Source organism: Schistocerca gregaria, chromosome 6 (assembly GCF_023897955.1).
Source record: "Schistocerca gregaria isolate iqSchGreg1 chromosome 6, iqSchGreg1.2, whole genome shotgun sequence".
NCBI classification, from domain to species: domain Eukaryota; kingdom Metazoa; phylum Arthropoda; class Insecta; order Orthoptera; family Acrididae; genus Schistocerca; species Schistocerca gregaria.
The window spans coordinates 401,663,308-401,691,264 of record NC_064925.1 but is presented as its reverse complement, the minus strand read 5'-3'; positions in this window follow the sequence as shown (position 1 = coordinate 401,691,264).

Below are 27,957 nucleotides of genomic sequence, written 5' to 3'. Positions count from 1 at the left end.
TTGCAACTAGTTGGCTGTATAAACCTATATCGAAAAAATGTAGATAATTTATTTTAAGGCTAGCTGTTGTACATATTAACTATAAACATTTGGGTATAAAATCTTTTAATACGTTACCATACTAAGCTCATACAGCCCCATTTAATAAATTCAAGAGTGTATTGCAAAATTGGTTAAAATGCAGTGAATTCTATACAATTGAAGAATTCCTAGGAAATACTCTAATATAAGCTTTTAATAAGTGATAAAGAAATGTTTTCAATTCTGAAATAAGCTAAATAATTCTGTATTTTATTTCTACGAGATTACGGAATAGGAGGCAAACTTTTGCAAGCAATTAAAGGTCTTTACATAGGTAGTCAGGCAGCAGTTAGAATTGACAGTAAATTGAGTTCATGGTTCAGAGTAATTTCAGGGGTAAGACAAGGCTGCAACCTGTCTCCACAGTTGTTCATATTATTTATGGATCACATGTTGAAAACAGTAGACTGGCTGGGTAAGATTAAGATATGTGAACGCAAAATAAGCAGTCTCGCATATGCGGATGACTTAGTTGTGATGGCAGATTCGATTGAAAGTTTGCAAAGTAATATTTCAGAGCTAGACCAGAAATGTAAGGACTACGGTATGAAGATTAGCATCTCAAAAACGAAACTAATGTCAGTGGGAAAGAGATATAAACGGATTGAGTGCCAAATATAAAGAACAAAGTTAGAACGGGTGGACAGTTTCGAGTACTTAGGATGCATACTCTCACAGGATGGCAACATAGTGAAAGAACTGGAAGCGAGGTGTAGCAAAGCTAATGCAGTGAGCGCTCAGCTACGATCTACTCTCTTCTGCAAAAAGGAAGTCAGTACCAAGACTAAGTTATCTGTGCACCGTTCAATCTTTCGACCTACTTTGTTGTATGGGAGCGAAAGCTGGGTGGATTCAGGTTATCTTATCAATAAGGTTGAGGTTACGGTCAAGAAAGTAGCTAGGATGATTGCAGGTACTAGTGGATGGGAACAATGGCAGGAGGGTTTCCACAATGAGGAAATCAAAGAAAAACTGGGAATGAACTCTATAGATCTAGCAGTCAGTGCGAAGAGGCGTAGATAGTGGGGGTCATGTTACACGCGTGGGAGAAGCATGGTTACCCGAGAGACTCATAGGTTCAGCAGTAGAGGGTAGGAGGAGTCGGGCTAGACCAAGGAGAAGGTACCTGGTTTCGGTTAAGAATGGTTTTGAAGTAATAGGCTTAACATCAGAAGAGGCACCAATGTTAGCACTGAATAGGGGATCATTGAGGAATTTTATAAGGGGGACCATGCTCCAGACTGAACGCTGAAAGGAATAATCAGTCTTAAATTATGATGATGATGTATTATTTTTTTGTGAGTAGAAGCTGCAATGTAGGTCTGTTTCAGGAGGCGACGTTGTGTACAGGGAGATTCCTGGAGTTAGAGATTTAAAAAAGGAAAGCCCGATGTTCGAGACGAGAATTCGCGGGGGGTGGGTGGGGGGGGGGGGGGGGTAACGGCAAGGAAATGTGACGAACTAGCGTGGCGGCTCCGTGCCGTAGCTGACTGGCCGATAAACATCACGCCGGAACAGATAGGTGAGGTATGTGTGGCAGTCTCTTCTGTTGTTGCTGCTTTGCGCGAGTTCGGCAGTATGTTGGCCTTCTTTAGATATTGTGCGACTTCCCGTAGACAGATAAAACGCTAGCAGTTGAAGTTTGTTCACTGAGGGCATCAACTTGACGATTTGCAAAGAGTTGAGTTACAGTCCAAGCAAAAGTTGGAAGAGCAAACGCTGATGAGTGTGTTTGTTGATTATCATGCCGAGGTAGCCAAATTTTTGTAAGGGAGTCGTGAAGTTGAGGAAACCAGTTCAGTGGTCCGAAAGAAGCCGATACGGAACCGTGGACACATTTCGCCTCAGATCAGTTTGCAGAATTACTGATCCAGTTGCTACCAGTGTTGCAGAAGGTAGGGACTTCGGCGGTAGATCCATTTCCGCAATTGAAAGATAGATTGTGGTCTCTTGTGGAAGTAATGGAATTAAGAGACTTACAGAATCTGAGGGATGCTGATGTTATAAAAAAAATTGTCTCCCTGAGCAGAGGAATATTGCGGTATAGGATGTGCGAGATTATTTAGCAGCAGAGGTCTGTTAACAGTTGCAAGAAATTATTTGTAGTGAGTATGTTCTGAGAAGACTGATGCATGAACTCATTCAGATTCATTATTCACGATTTCAGGGCGCTACTGAAACTTTGTCATGTTATGTGCATGATACTAGTATGTGATCGGAGGCATTGTGTATGAATGTGGCGGGAACGGAGGTGGTGCAAAATATTTTGGTAGAAATCGAACTGAAGGACAGGTCGAGAGCCGTTTTTTTTTCCTGATAAACCTAAACGTTGTTGGAAATGGAAAGACTTGGAAACCAAGTTGAATGTGTCAAAAGGGCAGATCAGCATCTGGCGCCGAGCGCGGAAAAGTATAGAGAACCAGGGAGGCAGAGGAAAAACGAGGTAGCAAGGGGGAGTGGCGAATGTTTCAGGTGTCGCAAAGAAGGGCATATGGTGCATGATTGTCCTCAGAAGGTAAAGAGAGGCAAATCAAAATTATGACAAGAGCGACGGGCTAAGTCCAGCAGGAGGAAAGTGCCGGTTAAAAAGTGTAATAGGATAAGAATTATTAGAAACAGTCGTTTGCCTTTCATATATGTTAGTGTATATGATGAACCAGTGTGTGCCTTGCTGGATTCTGGAAGTTCTGTCTCCATTGTGTGGGATCTATGGTAGAAGGCTAATCTTCAGGAGTTAAATCTTCCGAAGTTACCCAAAAGTAGTATGAAACTCGAGGTTGCAAAAAGGGTCAGCATTGAGAATAATTGGAGAAATTGTTGAAAAAATTAGTATCCAGGCCTGTTCGTGGAAAATGAAGAAAGTTGTGGTTGAAAAACTGTCCAGTGATCTGATATTAGGATACGATTTTGTCCCAAGGGTGGAATTCAGCTGTGATTGGGCGGCAAGGCAATTTTCATTTAGGTTCTGGTCAGAGATGGTGCGCCCGTTCTGTAAGCATCAGCTGGGGAAGAGTATTAATGAGGTACAAATAGATCAGGCTTCGATTCTGGAGCCGGTTGATGTAGGGGAACTACTGCCCCAAGAAAAGGATGAATTTGGTAAGATCGCGGAGAAAAATGAAGATGTACTGACGGATAGATTAGGTATCGTATATCACTGACCATGAACCAGTGAAGCAGATGTACAGGTTGTCTCCTCCTAAAATGCAGGTTCAAAAATGGCTCTGAGCACTATGGGACTTAACTTCTGAGGTCATCAGTCCCCTAGAACTTAGAAACACTTAAACCGAACTAACCTAAGGGCATCACACACATCCATGCCCGAGGCAGGATTCGAACCTGCGGCCGTAGCGGCCGCGCGGTTCCAGACTGTAGCGCCTAGAACCGCTCGGCCACTCCAGCCGGTTAAAATGCAGGAACTAAAGAATATTATCCATAAATTACGACAACAAGAAGTTAGTTGGCCATCTAATTTGCCTTATGCGTCACCTATATTTCTGTTTCCTAAATCCGGGGAGGGGGATTTCGACGAGTAGTGGACTATACACAGTTATATAAGAAAGTGAATTTGCTGTTAGCCCCGTTACCAAACCTACACACGTATTTGGCCTGGTTAAAATGAGCTAAACAGAAGATGACGAACGATAAATAAACCCATAGCAACCGGAATACCGACATGCGAAACAAAAGCGCTATGAACTTATGCACCAACCTAATATAATTGCTGCAGTACTTGTGAATAGGGCGCGAAATTAAAGAATTGGCAAGCGATGTCCTCCAATAAGAGGGTTGAATTACCTGTAAAAGGTGTCGTCGATCACACTGCACTAAAATGAAAAGGTGAGAGCAGAAATATTTTGAAGGCATATTCAGATGTCATCTGTCTATGTACTTTTAAAAAGGTGTCACAGAAATGCATGTGACGTTACAGAAACAATACAAAGCTTACTCAAAAATAAGAAACAATTGCTTCAAAATAGTAACAGATGTATGTTTGAGAGAAGAGCAAAGTGGGTTTGGGAAAGAACTTTGGTAAAGCGATAATATTTTTAGCGTCGAGAGAATTTTAGAAAAACCATGAAAAATCTAGAAACACTTGTTACTTTTACTGACTTCGAAAAAGCCTCTACTGGGTTGTTAGAAATAGATTATGGACAATAGTAGACACCCAATGAGTCTTATGCGGCTAATGAGAGGCATACACGAAGACACCAGAGAATTTATAAACACAGAGCTTCAATAACATGTAAGATAATAACAAATAAGGGATTCATAGAGAAATGTAGCATGTCACCGGCTCCTTTTTAACACCTCTCCTGAAGAACTGGAAGAAGGAAGTCCATGAAGGTATGCAGCTGAATAGGAGCTGCAATGTAAATGCTATGTATATGAAGATGATGTATTCGTTTACAAAATGCAGAAGTAAACTTATGAGATGGGAGAAAACATTAATATCTAAAATATCCGCGACTAACAGAACTGCCTCGGGCATGGATGTGTGTGATGTCCTTAGGTTAGTTAGGTTTAAGTAGTTCTAAGTTCTAGGGGACTGATGACCTAAGATGTTAAGTCCCAAAGTGCTCAGAGCCATTTGAACCATTTTTGACTAACAGAAAAATTATGGGCTGGTACTGAAAATTCCCAGTTCAAACTAAGACTGTTATCGGAAACAAGGTACGTGAGCGACTCTTCAGTTTTAGTGACTTAAGTCTGGACAAAGAAAAGAAAACCAACAAATTCCAAAATTTGTTTGGAATTATAAACAGAACTTTAAAAAATAAAATAACAGAACCACAAAATTGGAACTGTTCAAAACAGAGGCAATACCAGTGCTACATTAAGGCAGCGAATCCTGGACTGAGAGAAAAAGAGATCAAAGTAACATACAGTCAACAGAGATTTTTAACAGCTGTTAAAGGTTGCTCAGGGAGAGAACACATAAAAAATGATAACATTCGGACAGAATTGGGAATTTATAATTTAAATTAGAAAATTGAGAAACACAGAAAAGAATGGAGACAACAATTCAAGCGGATGGATGAAGACAGTGTTCCATTCGTTATCAACACGTACAAGCGCTCAAGAGTAACGAATGTATGACGAGCGAGAAAATGATGGAGTTAATTATATGAAGTTGGAACAGACATATTCCCTAAGCCTGAAGTTCACAAAAAGAAGGTCTATCGACGACTACAACTGTACCTACCGCTAATGAATATTTATCCTTTTCATTATGAATGTGCAGCATGTAATACTTTGTGTGTTGTGAATAAGTAACATTTTTTATACAAATTGACCTCTCTTTAACATCGCAAACATGACACACGAAGCGTATAAATTACGACACAACGCTTCAGTGTAGCTTTTCATTTACAGGTAGGTGTAATAACTTTGGACACACGACAATACTACAGAGGCTATTAAGGAAGTCACTTCCCGACATTTATGGCTGTGAAGGTGTTCCAGGCAGCTAGATGCCGTCTTTTCGCCTTTTGTTCTGGCAATTAAAAATTAAAATGAGGAGCGCCGTCACAGCTAAATTAGTTGTTTCGCTTATTTCTAAGATGCGGGATAAACAGCACGCTTTCCTTTGTGATGAAGTCTCTCTGTTGTGCCCGCTAACGAAGCAAATGGAACACAGTCGGAAAGAACGGCCGCTGTATAAATGTGTCTCTGTTTTCCTCTTCCCTGTTTTGACTGCCACAACGGATTTCGATATAAGAGACGCTGTTGTGCCAGACTTGGTAGATGTACATCATCTGTGAATCACATATAATTGTGGTACGTTTATAATTGCGTATCCAAATTTTGACTCGATGGAGAACCAGAACGTATATGAATTTTTACACAGTCACAGTAGACAGGTAACACGAAATACCAAGCTCAGATACGTTCGCTCTAAAATCTCTTACGATCTTAGATCAGGGGTGTTCTAGAAAATGTTGTATAACCTTGAAATAGGAAGGCTTTCGGCCAAAGCAAAAATAAATACTTGTATTGATCGGAAAATGAATATTTATTTATCCAGTGAAATTCACCGACACGTAAAGAACGATACGGTTTCAAGCACCAGTGTAAATGAGAACGTTCCAGAGAAAGTTTTTCAGTAAAATGTCACAGACAAGTAAAAAATTGCTAATAAGGATCAAACTGCTACGGGAGAGCATGATTCCAAATGTATCGATACAGTAACTGGATATTTTTTGTGGGCTTATAAATCACATCTCTCTTGACGATACGAGTCCTTAAAAAATCCTAGTTTTAAACTTTTATTTTGTGTAATCGGTGGTTTCCAATATGAAATGAAAACCAGATTCGGATTTTCTATTGCGAAAAGAAGCAATGTGAAACAGTGATCGCGTCATTAGTATGAGCACCAAAAATTTATAGGTTTCGTTTTGATTGACAACATTCGATATTAAGTTGGACTCATCTATATTAACGTCATTTGTGTCAACTCCTTCATTTATTGTTTCAATATTTTCTCTCAGCTGTATCTTCTGACATCTTCTCGAAGACATTTTCGAATAGTTTTGTTTAGTTCAAAATATTATACTACGTTTCGAGTTTTATATATTGCCCTAAGGCCCTAATTTATGCATTGGCCTGTTGTTTGCTCGTGATTTAATGATTGTTTCACATCACTTTCATTTGCCATAGAATGAATTTTCTTTGCATTGATAATAGTATTGCGAGCTAACATCCCAAAGATGTTCGGGCTCAAATGCAGTTCCTTTTCCTCAATGTCTTGGCTCAAACTCGTCTAGGGGTTGAACTGTATGTGTCGCATTACGCGCCCTAAATTAGACACTTGTGACCCTTTGGTTAAATTGTCTGGCTCATGGCAAGTTTGCAAAATGCAAAGTTAACATAACATATAATAATAGTAAAAATAATATCGGGATCTAAATATCTTATCCAAAATTCTTGAAAAAGTAATGCATTGTAGAGTAGCTTCATACCTTTGTAAAAATAAAGTTTTAACAAAGTGTCAGTTTGGTTTCTAGAAGGGTTTTTCAACGGAAAATGCTATATATACTTTCACTAATGAAATATTAAATGCTCTGAGTAATTGGAAGTCACCCGTTGGGATTTTTTGTGATCTATCAAAGGCTTTTGATTGTGTAAATCATGGAATACTTCTAGATAAGCTCAAGTCCTGTGGTATGAATGGGACAGTGCTCAAATGGTTTAAATCATACTTAACTGGAAGAGTGCAGAAAGTTGAAATAAATATTTCACATAATATGCAAAAAACTGGTGATTTCTCAAACTAGGGAACAATCAAGAATGGAGTGCCGCAAGGTTCGGTCTTGGGTCCTCTGCTGTTCTTAATATATATTAATGACTTGCCATTCTATATTCACGAAGATGCAAAGCTGGCACTTTTTGCCGATGATACAAGTATAGCTATCACACCTGACAGACAAGTATTGACTGGTGAAATTGTAAACGATGTATTTCAGAAACTCATTAAGCGGTTCTCTGCAAATGGGCTCTCATTAAACTTTGACAAAACACGGTTTATACAGTTCCACACAGTAAATGGAATGACCCCCTTAATAAATATAGACTTCGATCGGAAATCGTTAGCTAAGGTAGATTATTCAAAATTTCTAGGTGTATGCATTGATGAGGGGTTGAACTGCAAAAAACACACTGAGGACCTGCTGAAACGTTTGAGTTCAGCTACTTATGCTATTAGGGTCATTGCAAATTTTGGCTATATACATATGAGTAAATTAGCTTACCATGCCTATTTTCATTCTCTGCTTTCGTATGGAATCATATTCTGGGGTAACTCATCATTGAGTAAAAGAGTGTTCATTGCACAAAAGCGTGTAATCAGAATAAATGCTGGAGCTCATCCAAGATCATCCTGCAGACACTTATTTAAAGAGCTTGAAATCTTCACTGTAGCCTCACAATATATATATTCACTTATGAAATTTGTTATTAACAATCCGAACGAATTCAAAAGCAAAAGCAGTGTACATGGCTACAACACTAGGAGAAAGGATGATCTTCGCTACTCAAGGTTAAATCTAACTTTGGCTCAGAAGGGGGTAAATTATGCTGCCACAAAAGTCTTTGGTCACTTACCTAATAGCATCAAACGTCTGACAGACAGCCATATAGCATTTAAAAGGAAATTAAAAGAATTTCTTAATGGCAATTCCTTCTACTCGTTAGATGAATTTTTGGATATAGTAAGTGGGTAATTTCACAACCCCCCAAAAAAGAAAAAAAATTAGTGTCATGTAATATTTTGTGTAATGTAATATCTCGTATATTTTATTAACCTGACACGTTCCACATCATTACGAAGTGTCGTATTCATGATATATGGAATAAGTACTAATGTAACCTAATCTAACCCATAGATGATGTAGGCACACAGTTGCGATTTAGTTAGAATAATGTGTAAACAGGAAGGAAACTAATAGGAAAGTGGTCGTACTCAGAGTTACTGTTACACTCGAGCGCATATCCATTTGACACAGTTCGGTCATTCACAATCTCATCGTGAATTACAAGTTCGATAGTCCTTTTCGTTAACTATGCAAAAAGTTAGAGCTCACACTAGGCGCGCGGCTGCTCACCGCTCAGAGACTAAGACCCCCGGTACCACACAACGCAAAATTTTCTAAATCGTTTCACTTCCTAGCTGCCTAAAGATTGACTTTATGCTTTCGCGTCTCAGTCCGAACTGTACCCTTTGGTATCTCCAGCCGAATTGTACTCTTTGGTGCCTAGACCAGAAATGCCCTCTGCCCGTCTTCGACGGCGTTTCCCCCGCGCCGAACATCTTCGTTCAACTGACTAGCGCAGTTCCCTTTCCTGAGCCGTCCATCTGATTGGCTACAGCTTATTCTGCATTACTTTACATTTTAACATATTTAAATAATCAAAGCTTGACCGCTTTCACGTTCTAAATAAAGTAACAATAATATCCAGTGTTAAATTATTTTACATAAACCCAATACAATTTCCTTCTTAATTTTGAATGTCACGGCCAGTAGCCTTGCACCAATGTGCTTTCTGATAAATAAATAACGAACAGAAGCAACTATTACGCACTAAACATTACAACAAATGTTCTATTACCTAATGATTCAGTAAGATGTCATGCTGTCATCGTCGAGTGTGTTTTGTGTGGAGAAAATGATGATCTGATGCTTAATTGAAAATACTGATAATTTAAATTTATTATATCTATAAAACAAATAAAGTTACAGGGTTGATAGTTAAAAAATGGTTCAAATGGCTCTGAGCACTATGGGACCCAACTGCTGAGGTCATTAGTCCCCTAGACCTTAGAACTAGTTAAACCTAACTAACCTAGGGACATCACACACATCCATGCCCGAGGCAGGATTCGAACCTGCGACCGTAGCCGTCTCGCGGTTCCAGACTGCAGCGCCCAGAACCGCACGGCCACTGCGGCCGGCGATATTTAAAAAGTTTGTCATTTTAATGATACGCTTCTATATGAAATGTCGATCGTTAAGATCGACCAAAGCGCTCAGACTTTAGCATTCAGGTCTTTGTTACAAAACTTGTTAATTTCACTTTAACAGTAAATCCTAAACTATTATAGATATGATCAATATTCAAGTTTTATTGGGATCACCATGAACATTTGTGGAGTATGGCATATTAAAATTACTGTGGCTTCATTCCCTGCATTATTAAAGAATTAAATAGTTTCCATAAATGTTTCCCTTTATATGCGATATTAGGTCCTCCATATTTAACACTGCTACATCTCCGCGGTCACAGACGCTTTCTGCTGGATTTCCCTATGACGTGGGTTCTTGTCTGTCTCACTCGCACACTACAGCGCTTAGGCCTCAATAGATAAGTTTCCCCATCTCGTGGTGAATTTGGGCCCTTTGTGGCACACGGTGCTGGATGACAGGGTTAGTTTCACAATTCCTGTAAGCTGACTCTTTCGGCCATATATTTAAATGAGAGCGCAATGCTCGTTAACCCACAGTATCCTGTTGTTGTCTTCAGTCCTGAGACTGGTTTGATGCAGCTCTCCATGCTACTCTATCCTGTGCAAGCTGCTTCATCTCCGAGTACCTATTGCAACCTACATCCTTCTGAATCTGCTTAGTGTACTCATCTCTCGGTCTCCCTCTACGATTTTTACCCTCCACGCTGCCCTCCAACGCTAAATTTGTGATCCCTTGATGCCTCAAAACATGTCCTACCAACCGATCTCTTCTTCTAGTCAAGTTGTGCCACAAACTTCTCTTCTCCCCAATCCTATTCAATACCTCCTCATTAGTTACGTGATCTATCCACCTTATCTTCAGTATTCTTCTGTAGCACCACATTTCGAAAGCTTCTATTCTCTTCTTGTCCAAACTAGTTATCGTCCATGTTTCACTTCCATACATGGCTACACTCCAAACAAATACTTTCAGAAACGACTTCCTGATACATAAATCTATATTCGATGTTAACAAATTTCTCTTCTTCAGAAACGCTTTCCTTGCCATTGCCAGTCTACATTTTATATCCTCTCTACTTCGACCATCATCAGTTATTTTACTTCCTAAATAGCAAAACTCCTTTACTACTTTAAGTGTCTCATTTCCTAATCTAATTCCCTCAGCATCACCCGATTTAATTTGACTACATTCCATTATCCTCGTTTTGCTTTTGTTAATGTTCATCTTATATCCTCCTTTCAAGACACTGTCCATTCCGTTCAACTGCTCTTCCAAGTCCTTTGCTGTCTCTGACACAATTACAATGTCATCGGCGAACCTCAAAGTTTTTACTTCGTCTCCATGAATTTTAATACCTACTCCAAATTTTTCTTTTGTTTCCTTTACTGCTTGCTCAATATACAGATTGAATAACATCGGGGAGAGGCTACAACCCTGTCTCACTCCTTTCCCAACCACTGCTTCCCTTTCATGCCCCTCGACTCTTATTACTGCCATCTGGTTTCTGTACAAATTATAAATAGCCTTTCGCTCCCTGTATTTTACCCCTGCCACCTTTAGAATTTGAAAGAGAGTATTCCAGTCAACATTGTCAAAAGCTTTCTCTAAGTCTACAAATGCTAGAAACGTAGGTTTGCCTTTCCTTAATCTTTCTTCTAAGATAAGTCTTAAGGTCAGTATTGCCCTTGTATAAACCTTCTATATACTCCTTCCACCTTTCTGCCTTCCCTTCTTTGCTTAGAACTGGGCTGCCATCTGAGCTCTTGATATTCATACACGTGGTTCTCTTCTCTCCAAAGGTCTCTTTAATTTTCCTGTAGGCAGTATCTATCTTACCCCTAGTGAGATAAGCTTCTACATCCTTACATTTATCCTCTAGCCATCCCTGTTTAGCCATTTTGCACTTCCTGTCGATCTCATTTTTGAGACGTTTGTATTCCTTTTTGCCTGCTTCATTTACTGCATTTTTATATTTTCTCCTTTCATCAATTAAATTCAATATTTCTTCTGTTACCCAAGGACTTCTAGCAGCCCTCGTCTTTTTACCTACTTTATCCTCTGCTGCCTTCACTACTTCATCCCTCAGAGCTACCCATTCTTCTTCTACTGTATTTCTTTCCCCTATTCCTGTCAATTGTTCCCTTATGCACTCTTTGAAACTCTGTACAACCTCTGGTTCTTTCAGTTTATCCAGGTCCCATCTCCTTAATTTCCCACATCCTAGGATCCTGAAACAGAAGGTGAGTTGAACAAAAGTTTAAAGGAAAATGGTAGTAATGAAGCTTTTTCATTCTATCCCATAACTATTCAGCGCGTATACGAGGCGAATTAGAAAAGTAAGGGTATTTCGGCCGGTAAGGAAAGTTGTTGGAAAAAGCTTTTATTGAAGGTTTTCGTTCCGTACCAACCTACTCTACGCAGTCGTCGTTTCGCAGTTTTCGTCACGTTGCATTAAATTCTTTAAACCCTCTTTATATAAGTTCCCCACGTAGGAACTGAACCAGATGGCTACTTTTCTCTAGAGATCCTCGTTATGTTCAAATCCTTGTCCACGAAGCTATTGTTTCAGGTCGTTGGGTGTGAGGTCAATCACCATCTCACTCTTGTCGATAGCGGTACAAAAACACTCGTCTACTTGACATTCTTCGCTTTTTGTGTAGGTCAATAAGCATTTTGAGCGCCCATCTTGCACACGATTTGCAGTATTCGAGCTTCTACGTGACGCCTGTGTAAATAGTGGCGCGTCCAACAGAATGAACTTCATCATAGAGAGCACCAGTCGTCAAACGTCTATCAGATTGCAGATCCTGCTCTCCTTGGTGCAAGATTTCATCTATATTGATAATGGACTGTCAGTCCATTCTCATCACGCATATTTGTACGGCACTTTTGAAGTCTTAATATCATTGGCTATCATTACTGTAAACCCATAATTTGGGCCCATCTCTGTAGATCCTTTTGCACACAGAAATCTAATTACTGCTCACATTTCTCAGCTAGATGAAGCAATAGTGTTTTAAGATGTTTGTTTTGATAAAACCGGAACTTATAACACTTATGTTATGTAACAGGTACCTAAGATTTCGTAAGATTGCGCAATCTGCGAAAAGCCAGAATGATGTGGAAACTACAGTGCGGCACCTTGCTGACGTGACCTAGCGTCACAATGTCACTCACATCAGAAGTTTCTGTTGGCTGATCAAGGCTCCAGTATATACAGAAACACAAAATTCCGCTGGCTGCGATTGGCTGAAACGAGAGATGCGGAAGCTCTCTTGTTTCGACAGGAGCGAAGATCGAGGAGAGAACGGGGAATTTGGTAGCGAAGGCACTGGTGGATAGTCGTATAAGTTGTGGCTCTCATCAGGAGTTGAGAATTAGCAAGTAAAATATTTTTTATGACTACATAGTCATGGGACGTTCTATAGAGCGGTCGCTTAATTGTGATGGGAGTTATTAAAGTGTAATCACCCATAATTGCAGATCTGTATGGATAACAAATATCTTGTGCAATGTAGATTGAACTGCGCTGTGATTAAAATCACAAGAATGAAAAACTGTCATCCCTTGAAAACGTTAATCATAAGCCACGTGTTAAGGATTTCCTCAGTTATAGCATCACATGTGCCTCCTATGTATGAGCCCGCAACCTAATAGATCCACTTCTGCGGAAGTGACATAACTGAAGACGCAAGGTTAATGGCTTTCAGAAAATCCGTGAGGTGTGACGGATTTTCACATCTCAACACATCTTGTGTGTTACAAGAAGAGGCCAGGGCACATCCTGTGAACGCAAGGAGAGTGTTGTGCATAGCATGCCTTCTGGGGATGAATATGGATGGATTTAAGCTGTGACAGTGAATAATTGAACTGAGTAATCAATATACAACAGCAGCAATACATAGAACAGAGTCAAGAATCAGACGCGCGGTGACTATTTGTAGTAGCTGTGGAGAGCACTGTGTGGGATAGATAACAGTTATTTATTTAATCGTATGGTGATTTTATACAATATACAGTTGATATAAGACAAGTGATTTTATACAATATACATATGATATAAGACAAGATTAAACCTTAAAGCCTGTGTTTTTCAACCAATTAATTAAGCTGGTTGTGAGAATGAACAAGTCGTCGGGAATTCCAGGGTATGAATGAACTGGACAGCGTTGCACTAGATGTTCAATTGTCTGCTCTTTTTTATTACATTCACACAATGGTGAACCGATCCAACCCCATTTGTATCTGAAGTAGTTACAACAATCATGTCCAGTCCTTAACGTGTTGAGGCGGCATCAGAGGTTCCTCGGTAGGTCAAAACCTTTTGGCTTCTTTCTGGGATCAAGGTGATGGGCTCTTGTTCCCAATGTTTTTGTTGACCATTCATGCTTCCAGCTTTCATTTAGATCAAAACTATCCGCAATGAGTTGTCCTGCAGTAACACTTGCTGGTCTTCTTGATCGCAATCGTTGCTGTGGCAGATGACAGAATTCCTGGTGCAGCGGTAGAGAGAGTGATGCAGAGATTTTCTTGGCCTCACTCAGTAGAGCTTGTTTCCGCCTTTAGTGAGGTGTAGGGATGTGACTCAATAGAGGTAATCAGTGGCATGGGGTTGACTTGATGGAACCGGCAATCCAGCGCATTGTGTCGTTCAGTTTTGTGTCTACCTTCTTCACATGTGCACTTTCCAACCAGACAGGTGCACAGTGCTCTGAAGCAGAGTACACAAGACTGATGCCAATTAAAACTCTTGGTTTGCACTTCGCAGCACGATTCGTACGATTCACTAGATGGAAACAAGAGACTTCAGTTTTGATGTGCTTGGGTTCAATCTCCAGGTCTTAAAGAAAGTTGACATCTTCTCCAAATCCTCCATAAGAATTCGTTCACCATCTTCGAAATTACTGTTCCGTGCTACAAGTACGATGTCATCAGCATAGATGAATTTAGTTGATGTTTTGGCTGGTCAATCATTAATGTATTAATTGAATAGTGATGGGGCTAAAACAGATCCCTGTGGTAGTCCATTATTTAGTTTCCGTTTGTGGCGTTTGGAGCTGCCTAGACACACTTAAAATTGCCGTTCACTGAGCATGCTGGATATTAGATCCATAATTTCTCGACTTGGTACAACTTGCAGTAGCTTGTAGATCAGTCCCTGTCGCCAGACAGTGTCATATGCAGCTGTTAGGTCGTTGAAGACAGCTGTTGATTTCAGATGGCCTTGAAAACCTATTTCAGTATGGGTAGTTAGGGCAAGAACTTGATCGATGCAGCTGCGTCCTTGTCTGAAGCCAGCTTGTTCAGGAGGGGTAGCAGCCTCGACGAATGGTGCTATTCTGGCTAGGAGGATTCGTTCCAAAAGTTTGAATGTACAGCTGAGCAGTGCTGTAGGACGGTAGCTTTCAGGGCTGTCTTCAGGCTTGCCAGGTTTGAGAGTGGCTGTAACTTTCGACACTTTGAATTGTCTGGGAAGTTAGTTCTCTTTGAGTATCTAAGTGAAGAGCGAAGTGACCCAGCATATGCAGCGTGGGCCCGTATTCTTAATAAATTCATTATAAATGTTGTTGGGGCCACCAGCCTTACCGACTTTCAGTTGCTTAACAGCACTTTCTACTTCCGCTATGGAGAAGGGCCTGGAAAGCGGCTCGTTTCCTGGGGCACTGCGCTTGAGGTTAGAGAGGTTACATTTTACTACTCTGGTATGATTCTTGTCTCTCTTTGCTCTTGTGAGGTCTGCGATCCAGTTGGCAATGAGACCGGGACTCAGTTTAGGATACAGTTTTTTTAGGTGTTCTTGCCATTTATCCCATTCACGACTCTCAGTGCTTTCCTACTTGAATTGGCAACGTTCATTTATGTGAGTGTTGCTTCCCATTTCTCTCGTCTGTTCTTGTTTAAAGGGTGGAGTAGCTGTGTGCCCACTGTTTGATTTCTAGAACTTTGGTATTCTTGATATAAAGCCTCATTTTCTTGGTTCCAGCCAGGCACATATTACTTTCTGTAACCCCTAGGAAGGTTTGACTTAGCAGCTTTGATAACTAATCTACGGAATTCATCGTAGTTTTTCTGCAAGTTCTTCGCAGCTAACTTGGAGTCAAGGTCTTTTGAGAAACCGTCCCAGTTAGCTTGTTGAAAATTCCATCTGGGTAGGGACATTGAGTATACAAGGGGAATTTTTAAACTAATTTCTGTCATAACAGGACGGTGTTGGCAGTTTGGGAAGTTAGACAGAACAGTATGAGTGGCGTTAAGTGGTTGATCTAGCTGATCTTTGGACACAAATACCAAGTCTGAGTTGTAATACTTATTCCAGGGTGCAGAGTGGAATGTTCCCTTGTCTTTCACATCAAAGGCCAAGTGCATGCTGGTAGTTTCTGCCCATTAAGCTAGTGACTCTCCATTGACATCCACGGTGTCGTACAGCCAATCCGTGTGATGGCTGTTAAAGTCTCCAGTGTATATACAAGGGTGATCGAAAGTCGGCAGAACTGTGGAGGTCCAATTCACACTTGGAGGCTTGTACAGGTTGACAATTTCTAAGTCGTTTGTCTGGATTACTGTTGTGTAGATGTGGTTAACTTCCGTAGAATCAGTTACATGCACTCTGTTTAGACCTGACTTCACCTAAGTGGCTATCCCATATTGTGGATGGTGAATAGCTTCGACCAGTGTATAACCAGGTATTCGTCCTCTACGCTGAAGACCTTGCTCATCTTTGGTATGTGTTTCTTGAATGTTGACAGCATCAGTGTTAAGTTCATGCAGTTGTTTCTGTAGATACATTTGGCAGAGCTTATGCCTTCAGTATTAAGCCGCATAATAATAACTAGTTGTTTTTCGTCTCTAGTTGGTTGATCCTGAAAAGGATGGTTATTGGTTATGTTTCTGGACATGCTGTATATCACCTATTGCACTTTCTCGTTTAGCACCACTCAGGGGTCACGTGTAGATGTAGATAACAGTGAACTGCAGAGAAAAAAGTGTGGTAGTAACCTCTGCTAAAATTTACACATTTCGTGACAATGAGTGGCAGTTTGTGTTGTCGTAATGGCTGTGAGTATGAGTAATGCAAAGGACTGTGATGTGGTATAGGTAAGAGTCTGACATAAAGAGCGGAAGACTACAAGACGTCGCTGACCGTCGTGGCTAAGGCCGATGCGGTTGGTGGCAAGAGCAGTACGCGGCCATCGCGGCTGCTTGTACGGGCGACAACAACGTAGTGCACTCAGCGTCCATTCAGACGGCAGGAGGGCAGTAGCGTAGGACATCCACCTCATCAGCCGTACACGCAGCCTTCAGGGACGTATTGCTGTAGGCTCAGCTTAATAGAGTGGTGCAGGCCGATGGCATCGCAGTGCAGAGCAGAGCAGAATGCACTGCAACGTTACTGTATATAAGTGCTTACAGCAACTAGTAGTTACCTTTAGTTTACATTTTAACTATAAGAAATCAGTAATATCTTAAACTTGGGTGACAAGGAAGAAGTTGTGTTTCTAAGGAACAGGGAGGTTCGTCACCCATCTCTAAAGAGAGAGAGAGAGAGACAGAGAGACAGAGACAGGACGAAACTGATGTGGTAGACTCACCTGAGGAGGTGTCAGATTTACACATTTAACATATTTAAATTTGAAGACCATGTGCCTGACATGAGTGGACCAGATGAAACTCACCGCACTGTGACGGCATACACAGAGCGTGTTGACAGTGGTGGTGAATCATGAAGTGAAAAGAGTGTAGTAAATGCTATTGATAGGGACGATAATGGGCTGAGATACCTAAGAGAATCGCAGAAACCTTCAAAAGCAATAAAAAATTCTAACACAGAGAATAAACAAGCAGTCTAAAATGCTGTTACAGAGAATAAACAAACAAGTAAAGAAGAAATAAAATTAAAAAATATTAAAATCGACAAACTGAAAAACGAGATTCCCTTTGAAACCTCAACATTATTTAAGAGGTTCGAAGAAACGTAAAATTTACTAATTAATATTTTCATAGAAGGGTTTTGTAAGAGTAGAGTGCAGATTCAAGATGGCCACCGAGTGAGATCACAGATATTTACTTCGTCAACTAAAAGAACTTGTTTTTGGAAAAATAGTGTCAAATTTAAATTTTCGTATATTTGCTGTAGTGTACGTTCTTGTCACACAACTGAATATTATCGTCCCAGCAGAGCCTGTTCTTGAAAAACCTACGTGTCGTCTGAAGTCCCGATAATCGCGACATAACCCGAACTTTTGCGTGGCATGAACACAAAAAATTCTTTTCAAGTTTTCTTGATAGAGAAAAATTCGTTAAAAAAAGCAGCTACTAGTTTCATCAGTGTCTATTGTCGCAATAAAAGTGTAATTACACGTTTCTAAATCGTATTTAACTAACACATTTGGTGTTGTTTATTAGTTAGATAGACGCGATTTAGGCCAAAATTTTCTGAGTTATAAACGTTTAAAAACCTGACCAAACACGGTTGATAACGTAAATTCTCTAAAAGCAAAGTAATTACTAATTCATTCTTCTCTCATTGTATCTCAAAATCAGTACAAGAATAACAACAAGCGCACATAAGACCTTTGTGTCGTTTTTTGTTTACATACAGGCAATCTCGCGTCCTTGACATTCTTTAAACTTAATTATTCTTTCGAAACTGACCATGAGTGAGAAATGTGGGAGCTGTTATAGGGTAGTGAGTAGATGGATTTGTTGTCAGTCTTGTAGGAAATGTTTTCACTGGGGAGGGGGATTCAGTGGGGAGAATGTTAGGAGAACAGAAGAGGCTCTCTCCTGGAAATGCAGAGTATGCAGTAGGAACATTTTGATTGGGGAACAGGAAAGGAAAATCTGTGCCCTTCAGGCACACTTGGAGGAAGCAAGGAAATAACTTATAAGGATGAAGGGAGATAGGGGGAGGAGGCTGTTTGGGAACTGGCTGCTGGTAGAAGGATAAGAAGGAAGAGGATGCGATCTGACAGTTTTGTCGTCAACACTAAAAACAGCTGTGTACCACTGCCAGAGCTAAGTGGAGAAGAGCCTCAGGCAGAACGCGGAGCAGCAAATGTGCAGTACACTTCAACCGAGGCCAACAAGCCTAGGTACGTACAAACTGTTAAGAAGAAGAAAGTGCTGCTGCTAGGTAGTATCCAAGGGCGATGTGAAGGCTCTCAGTTACAGGAAAGTTTAGGGGCAGCGTACCAGGCCTCCAGTATCTTCAAGCCAAATGCAGGGCTAAGTCATGTGACAGGGGACTTTGGGTCTTTATGTAAGGACTTTACAAAAGAGGACCATAGTAGGCGGGGTGGGAAACAGTTTGGACAGGGATGGGGCATATGACATAGGTGGTGACCTGGGCAAGATAGCTTCACTGACTCATGGCACCTATGTACACTTTGTTGAGCAGTTCCGGCGTCATGATCGACCACACCTTGATGGAGCTGTGAGGTGAATCAGTATGGGGTTAGGGATGGCTCTGAGGGCAGATAACATTGCTCATGTTTCTCTGGTGCCCGTCAGGACTATCAACAGATGGGGTTTCACTAGGCATGGTTTACATCTAAACAGGACTGGGAAGCGAAGATTGGTACAACTGATTTATGAAAGTATAGGGGGTGGATGTCAGGCCCCACATAGTCAAATACCTGTTGTCATGGGTAGGAAAAATAAGTCTTTTTAGGATAAATCCGGACAACAGGTTCCCCTGCCTAAAGAGTATCTCCAGCAGTTTAAAAAGTACTGAGACAATCACTCACAAGACAGATTATAACACTCCAAATAATACACATACCACAGGTCAGAAAGTAGAAGAAATCATTGGAAAGAGTAACATGGGGCGTTTCATAGAATTAACAATCCTCCATCAAAGCATGCAACCAATAAAAAGTAAAATACAACTATTAGAAGTTGAACTCCAGTCTTTGAACTGCACAGTAGTTCGTGTTACTAAGCACTGTTGTAGGGACACAGAATTCCAGTTTGTAGTGTTATCATTGTATGTAAGGGCAAACTCTTACTGCAGAACTGCTTCAAGGGGTGGAGGATCATGCAATTATATCAGAAAAGGATCATACGTAATATTGAGACATGGCCTCAGTAAAGTAAGTGAAGAAAAACACTTTGAAGTATCAGCTATTGAATTAACAGGGCTTGATATCACCAAGAAATTAATCATTTTGAGTGTGTATAGATCTCCCAGTGGTAGTGTGGACACTTTTTTCAATAAATTAACGAAAGTTCTAGATACAGTGTCAAGTACAAAGATCAACATAATTCTGTTTGGGGACATAAACATCAACACTAATCCAGCAGTATCCTCATAAATATTCTCCAAAATTTTGGCATGATCCTATTTGCAATAGTGCAGTAAGGGTTACTACAATGACTGCACCAGTAATTGACCATGTGGCGACAAATATGGACAGGGAAAATTGTGATGTTGGTGTAAAATAACTTGGACTATAAGACCATCTCTGTCAAATAATAACAGTAAATTCAGGCGTCGAATCATTCCCTAAGCTACAAGCCTACAAACGACATCTATGAGAAAGCAAAATAAAAGCTTTTTCAAAATGACTAGCAAAAACAAAGCTGGGATGAAGCGTATAAGGAAACCAATGTGAATATGGAATTCTCTAAATTCTCCACATTATTTAAATTGAACTTTGAAAAAGCATTTCCCAAAGTATTCATGTCTGTATCAACATCTCACAAAAACAGATGGTTAACAGCAGTTATTAAGAAGTTCTCCCAAACACTTAAATACCTTAGTTCCATGAAAAAAAGTCGCAATCATCCAGAATTCTTAAATTTCGACCATAGATACAAAAGGATCTATATGAAGGTGCTGACTGCTGCAAAAAAGTTATTTAATGACAAAATAATATATAATTCAGAGAATAAGAACAAAGGAGTCTGGGATGTCATTAAAAAAGAAACGGGGAGATGCAAACAAATGTAGAATAACATTCTGCTAATGGAGGGGGATAAGGTAATAAATTATCCACAACATTTAGCAAACTATGTAAACAAGCATTTTTCAAGTATTGCAGAGAAGTTACAGCAACCCCCCCCCCCCTCCCCCTCCAAAATGTAACAGCTGTAAATAATGTTGCACTAAATACAATGATGTTACTTCCGAACACAGAGAATGAAGTCAATAAAACTGTTCAAAAACTAAAGAATAAAAGGTCAGTAGGCTTAGATGAAGTACCACTGTGTGAACTGAAACTATGCATAGAGATTATACAAGGACCCTTAAAAAATATAATAAATGAATCCTTCACATCAGGGACATTTCCAGAGCGGTAAAAACAGTTGATGCAGAAGACATAGAAAATTCCTGGCCCATTTTTACTGCTGTCACCATTCTCAAAAATAATATAAGCAGTTGTGAAGGACAGATTAATGAAATACCGAATAAATACAATCCTTTAAGCGAATCACAGTCTGGTTTCCGAAGTGGCAAAAATACAGTCAGGCATAGTAGAATTCACAAAAGTTGTATTTGATGCTCTTGACAAAGATGAGTGTGTCACAGTCATATTTTTGGATCTTTCTAAGGCATTTGATACAGTCGAGCACAATATTCTATTAAATAAATTTGAAGTATCAGGAATAAGAGGAGTAGTTAATGACTGATTTCAATCATACCTAGCAGATAAGGTACAAAGAGTAGAGAGAACACATACTTCAAATAGATCTAACATTTAGTAAAACACTTATCAGAATCAAAATTCATTATTATAGGGGTTCTGCAAGGTATTATATTAGGACAATACTATTCCTGATATACATCAATGACTTTCCCAGTTGTGTTCCTCATGGTGAAAAAATTCTCTTTGCTGATGACAGCAATATTGTAGTCACTGAGGAAACGAGAGAACTCCTAGCAGAGAAAGCAAATGAAACTCTGAAGCTAGTTTACAACTGGTCAATAAGCAATAAAGTGCCTTTGAACATAAAGAAAAGTAATGCCATGAATTTCAGTTCGAGGAGGGAAAATTACAATGTTAAATTAAATGTAGATGGTACCTCAACAGACTGTGTAACAAATGCAAAATTTCTAGGAACGAATATTGATTCTCAGCTGAAGTGATGTGAACATACAAAAGTACTTGCAAACAGAATGTTATCAGGATGTTATGCCCTTAGAATCCTATCATCAGTGAGTAACATGCAGTGTCTTTTCGTTACATGCTATTCATGTGTACACCCAATTCTTAGCTATGGCATTCTTTTGTGGGGAACAAAGGCATAAAATATGAACCCAATTTTCAAATTCCAGAAAAGGACCGTAAGAAAAATAACAAAAAATATTAGTCGAGCTCATTGTAAAGATCTGTCGAAAACACTGAGGATTTTAACTGCTCTGTGTGAACACTTTTACCAGTCAGTTGTACACATCAAAAATAACATTGGTAATTACTGCACAAACAGTTCTGTCGATGAACATGAAGCTAGAGCCAGACTCAACTTACATTAACCAACAAAAAATAAACATAAAACTCAAAACAGCATTTTCTACCAAGGAATGAAACCGTACAATAAATTACTGAAACAGATTAAAGAAATTTCAAAAATATCACTTTTTATAAAGGCAACTGAAAAGTACCTGTTTTGCAGTACATTTTATTCATTGAAGGATTACTTAGATAAAACAGAGTAAGGGTTTGATAAAAAAGTGTTATACAAATAAATAATAATAATAATTATTATAAAACAGCCAACATTCCACATAATACCTACATACTATGTTTTTTTTGCTTTTTTACCCCTTTCTAGAAAAACTTACCCACAAGCTATGCATAGCACAATACTAACACCTCTTCCTCTTTCTGAGTTCAACATTTCACGCATTATAGTGGGTTGCTGACTCAGTTTTTCAGGATAGCAAATGGGAAGTTACGATACAGAAAATGACCCAGAGAGCACCAGCGTGTGTGTGTTTGTGTGTATAGTGAATGAAGTGTTAGGAAACAATTCGTGTTTAGTGTGTGCAGTGACTGATACTGAGATATGAGTGAACAATGTGCCATTTCATTATTTATTATGTTATTTGTAAGAAAAGGAGTACTGTATACCAGGAGTAAATCTAATGATTGTGTCTAACCAGCAGTCTGTAAATGTATGTGTATACGTATTAGCTTATTTTAAATTGGTCTAAACTTGTAAATACTTTGACATGTCCTACATCCTTGTAAAAAGCTACTACTACTACATTTGAAGGAGGTGGGCCTACATTGGGTTATTTAAATTCTAATGTGGTGTCATTAGTGAAGTTAAAAATGTTTGGAAAGGCTCCAATTGATATAGAAGTTCACAGAGGTATGCCTAAAATCAAATGTAATGAGAATGCAAGCTAAGTTTCAATTGATTTGAGAGAGTTTTATGGTTAAATAGTAGTTGAAGTACAGGGTGATTTTTTCGACAGAGAAAAAACTCTAGGGATTGATCATGAGAGGGTACGGTACAAAAAAGCTATGATGAACTTGTGTCCGGGAATAAATAGTTTCCATGCTAGAGACCATTTATTCAATCATACTTTGCTACAGAGATTGCGGTCTAATACGCGCTGTACCATGCATCCACAGTGTGCATCGTTTCCTCCTAGAGGGTGGTACTGTTCTTCATACGTCATGCCCTAATGCCCTTTCCTGCCATAGTAATTCGTAATGTTGTGTCCGATTCACTTCTCTTGCTGACTCACCTTGTAGTGGACGCGATACAGCGTTGTACACAGCCGTTCCGTATTCGAATGGAGAGCCGACATAGTGTTTACTTACGGAAAGGCAAATGGCAACCGGTGGCAGACAGCAAGGTTGTGTCAAGACCTCCATTACCTGCGACAACAACCTCAACATTCAATGTTTGCAGCAGTGTTTCGCCCTTTTGTCTGAGACAGGGACGTTTCAGAAAGCAGGAGATAATGAAGGAGGTACCCGAAATGTTCGGACGCTAGACTTGAAAGAAAATGGGATTAACAGTGTGGAAAGCGACCGCCGTGTTAGCACCAGGCAGTTGGCTCACCAGTGCAGGCAGAGCCAGACGACTGTGTGAAACATTCTCTATGACAGTTCTTACTATCCTTATCATTCACAGCGTGTGCAGGGCTTACTAGCGACAGGCTTTCCACATCGGCACCAGTTTTGTCACTGGTTTCTTCACCGACCAACCACGATTCTGAGATACGTGTCATTCATCCTACTCACAGACGAGGCCACCTTTACGTGCAGACGTATCTTCAATTTTCGTAACAGTCATCTGTGGGATAGTACACAGAACAATGTTTAGGTCGGGATAATCAGTAATCGTATTTTAGGACCAGTCTTCCTTCCACATTGCCCAACATGCTGGAACTATTGGCGTTTCTTGGGGGTGAGGGGGTGACTTTGCCTCCCCTGCTGGAAGAAGAGCCATTGATGATTCGAAGGATTATGTGGCTCCTAACCAGTGGTGCTTTCAGTTCGCCGTTAACGTCCAGACGCATCTCAATCGTGCCATCTCTGGTCGATGGATCGGACGAGGGTGCCCAGTTTCATGACCTGCTCGTTCATCGGACCTCAACTCGCGCGATTTCTGGTTATGGGGCCATCTCAGAAGTATAGTGTACGCGGAGTCCATTCCAGATGCGGAGACACTGTAGCATCGTAATTACGCTGCCTTTGACACTGTTCGGATGCAGCCTGGCCGATGTGAACGTGTGAGACAGAACATGCATTGAGGTATATGGTAACCACTTTCAACAGATAATGTAACAGTGGCTGCATGGAACAGCGCATATTAGACCTCAGTCTCTGTAACAAAGTATGATTGAATAAATGTTCTCTAGCATGGAAACCATGCGTTTCCGGGCATAAGTTAATTAGACCCCTTTTGTTCTGTATTCTCTCATCGATCAACACCTAGAGTTTGTACACAGTGGAGAAAAAGTCACCCTATAGATTTGATGGCTGTTTCCGACAACCATATTGAAGCTGCTATGCAGGAAATATTGGAAATTGAAGCGTTACGCACATATGGAACAACGCACAGCTATCGGAAATATACGCTAAGACATCGTAATATTAAGCGTGTCACATCACTTGGAAAAATAGACTGATACAGTAGACTAGTGGGTAACATATCATGTTCAGATGGGATTCGATCATACACAAATATGACTAAGGCGCCACACAACAAAAATACGATATCGCAGTGCGTTTGCTGATTAGAAGGACGATGTACTATTCCTTCGGACATGCATGCGTCGTACTTCTGGAAACACAGGCACTGCAATATCGCATTTACCCACCGTCACCGGGCAACCGACTTTCGATTAAAATGTCTCCGCTGTACAGGAATATTCATAATGGATGTACGAGTACAGGTAGTAGACACATGATTGGCGAAATTATGGAAGTTTGGATCAGGCTGTGAGGCTTTCTGGGATAGCATAACAGTAAGGCGACCGCTCGGGATAAGCGAGAAATCCGGGTTCGAGTTCCAGACCGCCACAAAAATTTTCATTGTCTTCATTTCATTATACAACTGAATTTTGACCATATTCGTAACGGCAAATAGATTTCATGTACACAAGTAAAACTCTTGTTTCTACCAAAGAGAAAACAAAAACGGCACAAAATAATAAAATTGATTAACACACATGAAAACCAAAGTTAACCATGCATCTAAAAAGAACTTATACTTCCTACATACAAGCAATCTGCTGAACAGACAGAGTGCAGGAGTAACGTCTTCTATGATAGTGTGGCGATCGTTTTGGCAGTCCAACGTTCAGTCCACGGAACGATACATTGTTGAGCACTGGTTCTTTAGAAAATGATGATTTGAGAGAAGGAAGAATGATAGGTGAGACAATGAAGAAAGGACAAGCGAGAAACAAACAGTAAGTAAAAGTTTTAACGATCTGATACTTGTTGACGAGAGTGTGGACTCATTTTATGAGGGAATGGGCTTATTAGAACGTATAACATATACATGTTGAAGCAGTTATTATAGTGGTCGACCTTAAAATATTTCTATAAATCTATCAACTTTACTCTTGAACTACTGAGCTATCAGGAGTGAAGAATAACTAAACTAAATTATGGAGTCAAAGACATGGAGGAGTACAGTAACCTCTAACGAGGTGGAAGCAAAACGTGTACAAGTTGGGAAATCATGAACATGAAACAGATTACAAAACAAAATAATATGTAATAGGTGCAGAGATGTGTAAAGCTAAAGTCACATGTTTGTATGGGATGCATCACAGAAACATACAAAATAAATTTTATTTTGACAACAACACAACTACAAGTGCATTATTACATTTTGCAGACCTATCTTACTAAAGTTTGCTTGAACATTCAAAAAAATAATGATAAGCATGATGACTGAAAGTTATAAGTCAAAAGAACAGGTAAGTGTGCATCGATACTTGCATTAATAATTCAAGAAACGTAAGTTCTGACAGGAAACCAGCTGGAACAGACGGCGTAGATTATTAAGGTACGAAAAAAGAACCAGAGAAGATGAAATACTGTAGGCAAACGATAACGGGCCACAGATCATTAAGACACATAACGGAGAGGAAAGTAAGACAAGATCAAATTTTATAGGTAATCGGTAATGGCCACAGATTATTAAGGTTGAGAAGACTGAATAATGTAGGCAACTGATAATGGGTCAAATTTGTGTTAGTACCTTGCTGAGAAGGTGAAGTTATTCCACCATTAGAAATAAGCAAAAAGTGAGCTGGTTAGGAGTGATGTAAGAAAGTAATGTTGAGCTTTTCAAGTCAGGTATACTGGAAGGTAGCAGTAGATATTCTAATAATTACGAGTCACTGCAATAATAATAAGAATTTAAAGAGTGAGGTTATGATAACATGAAGAAGAGGCAAGTACCTTATAAAACCTATGCAGCATTACATGAAAGTTGATTGCCACTTTCGTGGTGAGAAGCGAGACTGGAGAAATAGACACACTGAGCAAGTGCTGAAATATGTGTTTAAAAATAAAAAAGAGCCTTTGAAAGCTGTAATAAATGGCTAGGCACTGTGAATACTGTTGGTAGTGAAAAACGAATCTTTTCGGACTCGAAAGAGGATGCATGCATTCAAAAGGAATGCACACCCAAATAACAAAAAGAGTAACGCATCGTATGCATTGTGTTTCAGCGAGTGCAATAAAAAACCCTAGAACTATATATCAACACGTAATAGTAAACTAACAATGGGAACACAGTCGATGTGGGACAGATGGAAGCAAGGTGAGCTATTCGGTTAGTAGGTCAGGAGCACAGCGACCCTCTGCTATTTGGGTTCACAGCAGGCGTCCCAGCACAGCCTCCACACAGCCGAACTCGCCAGCTGAGACACACAAAAAATATTTGGGTCAGTAGAGCTGTTGGCTTCCAGATGAAAGACAAAGAAGATACTAAATGTCAATCACAAACAAATATAACGATGTATAAGGATGTGTCTCAGTTTGAATATTTAACGAATATGTGTTTCTCTTGCAGATTTAGGATAAAATTACTTGTATCTTACAAATGTCAATGTGCTCTGTTACTTGTAACTATCTAATTTATGTACACGATAGGAGGGAGAGTAGAAGACGAAGGAAAGATGCCTTACTACAACAAGACAATGATCAAGGGAAAAATCTCCAGAGCAAGAATCATGACTGGAAATAACCAACAGCAGTGGTGTAAAGACTAGGCCATGCAGAAAGATACATGCGACTAGGATATGCAGAAAGATACATACAATGTTAAAATTTGTTACATTAAAATCAATAAGTATTTAGGGATGGCAAATCGTTCAGTACTGATAAACGCCTTTAGTGGAGAGAGGAATGTGCTGACTAACGTATATTCATTATTATGCAGAGAATTTACCAATAAATAATTCGAATAGTAGAACAAAAATCACAAAAAATCTATCACACTTTTTGAGGAAAACACTCCCAGAAATTAAAGTAATAAAAATAAGAATCTACATAAACACCATCAGTAACAAATTAGCATTATGGTTTAAGTCAGATCAAAATTTAGAGGAAGACAGATAAGCAAGGGAGTTTGTTCCGTGATTCTTAGACTTTTAAATTTGTCATTGGCTTTGAGCATTTCCCATTTTGGAAAACAAGGGGGAAAAGTATGACATTTATGTTACATAACAAGTATTTAAGACTTCATAATATTGTGAAATTTCACGAAAAGCCTGCTGTATGCATAAAGGGACAACAATATAGCGTGGGAATGATGTATAATTCAGAGTGTGGTACCTTGCTAATTTGACCTTTTGTCCCAGCGTCATTCACATCAGAAACTTTTTATTGGTTGAACAAGTTCCAGGATGAGTCACGAGGTTTTCCCCCGGTCGCTGGCGGTTAATCCTTAGGTTATTTGGAACGAAAAATGTAAATACGGTAATGTG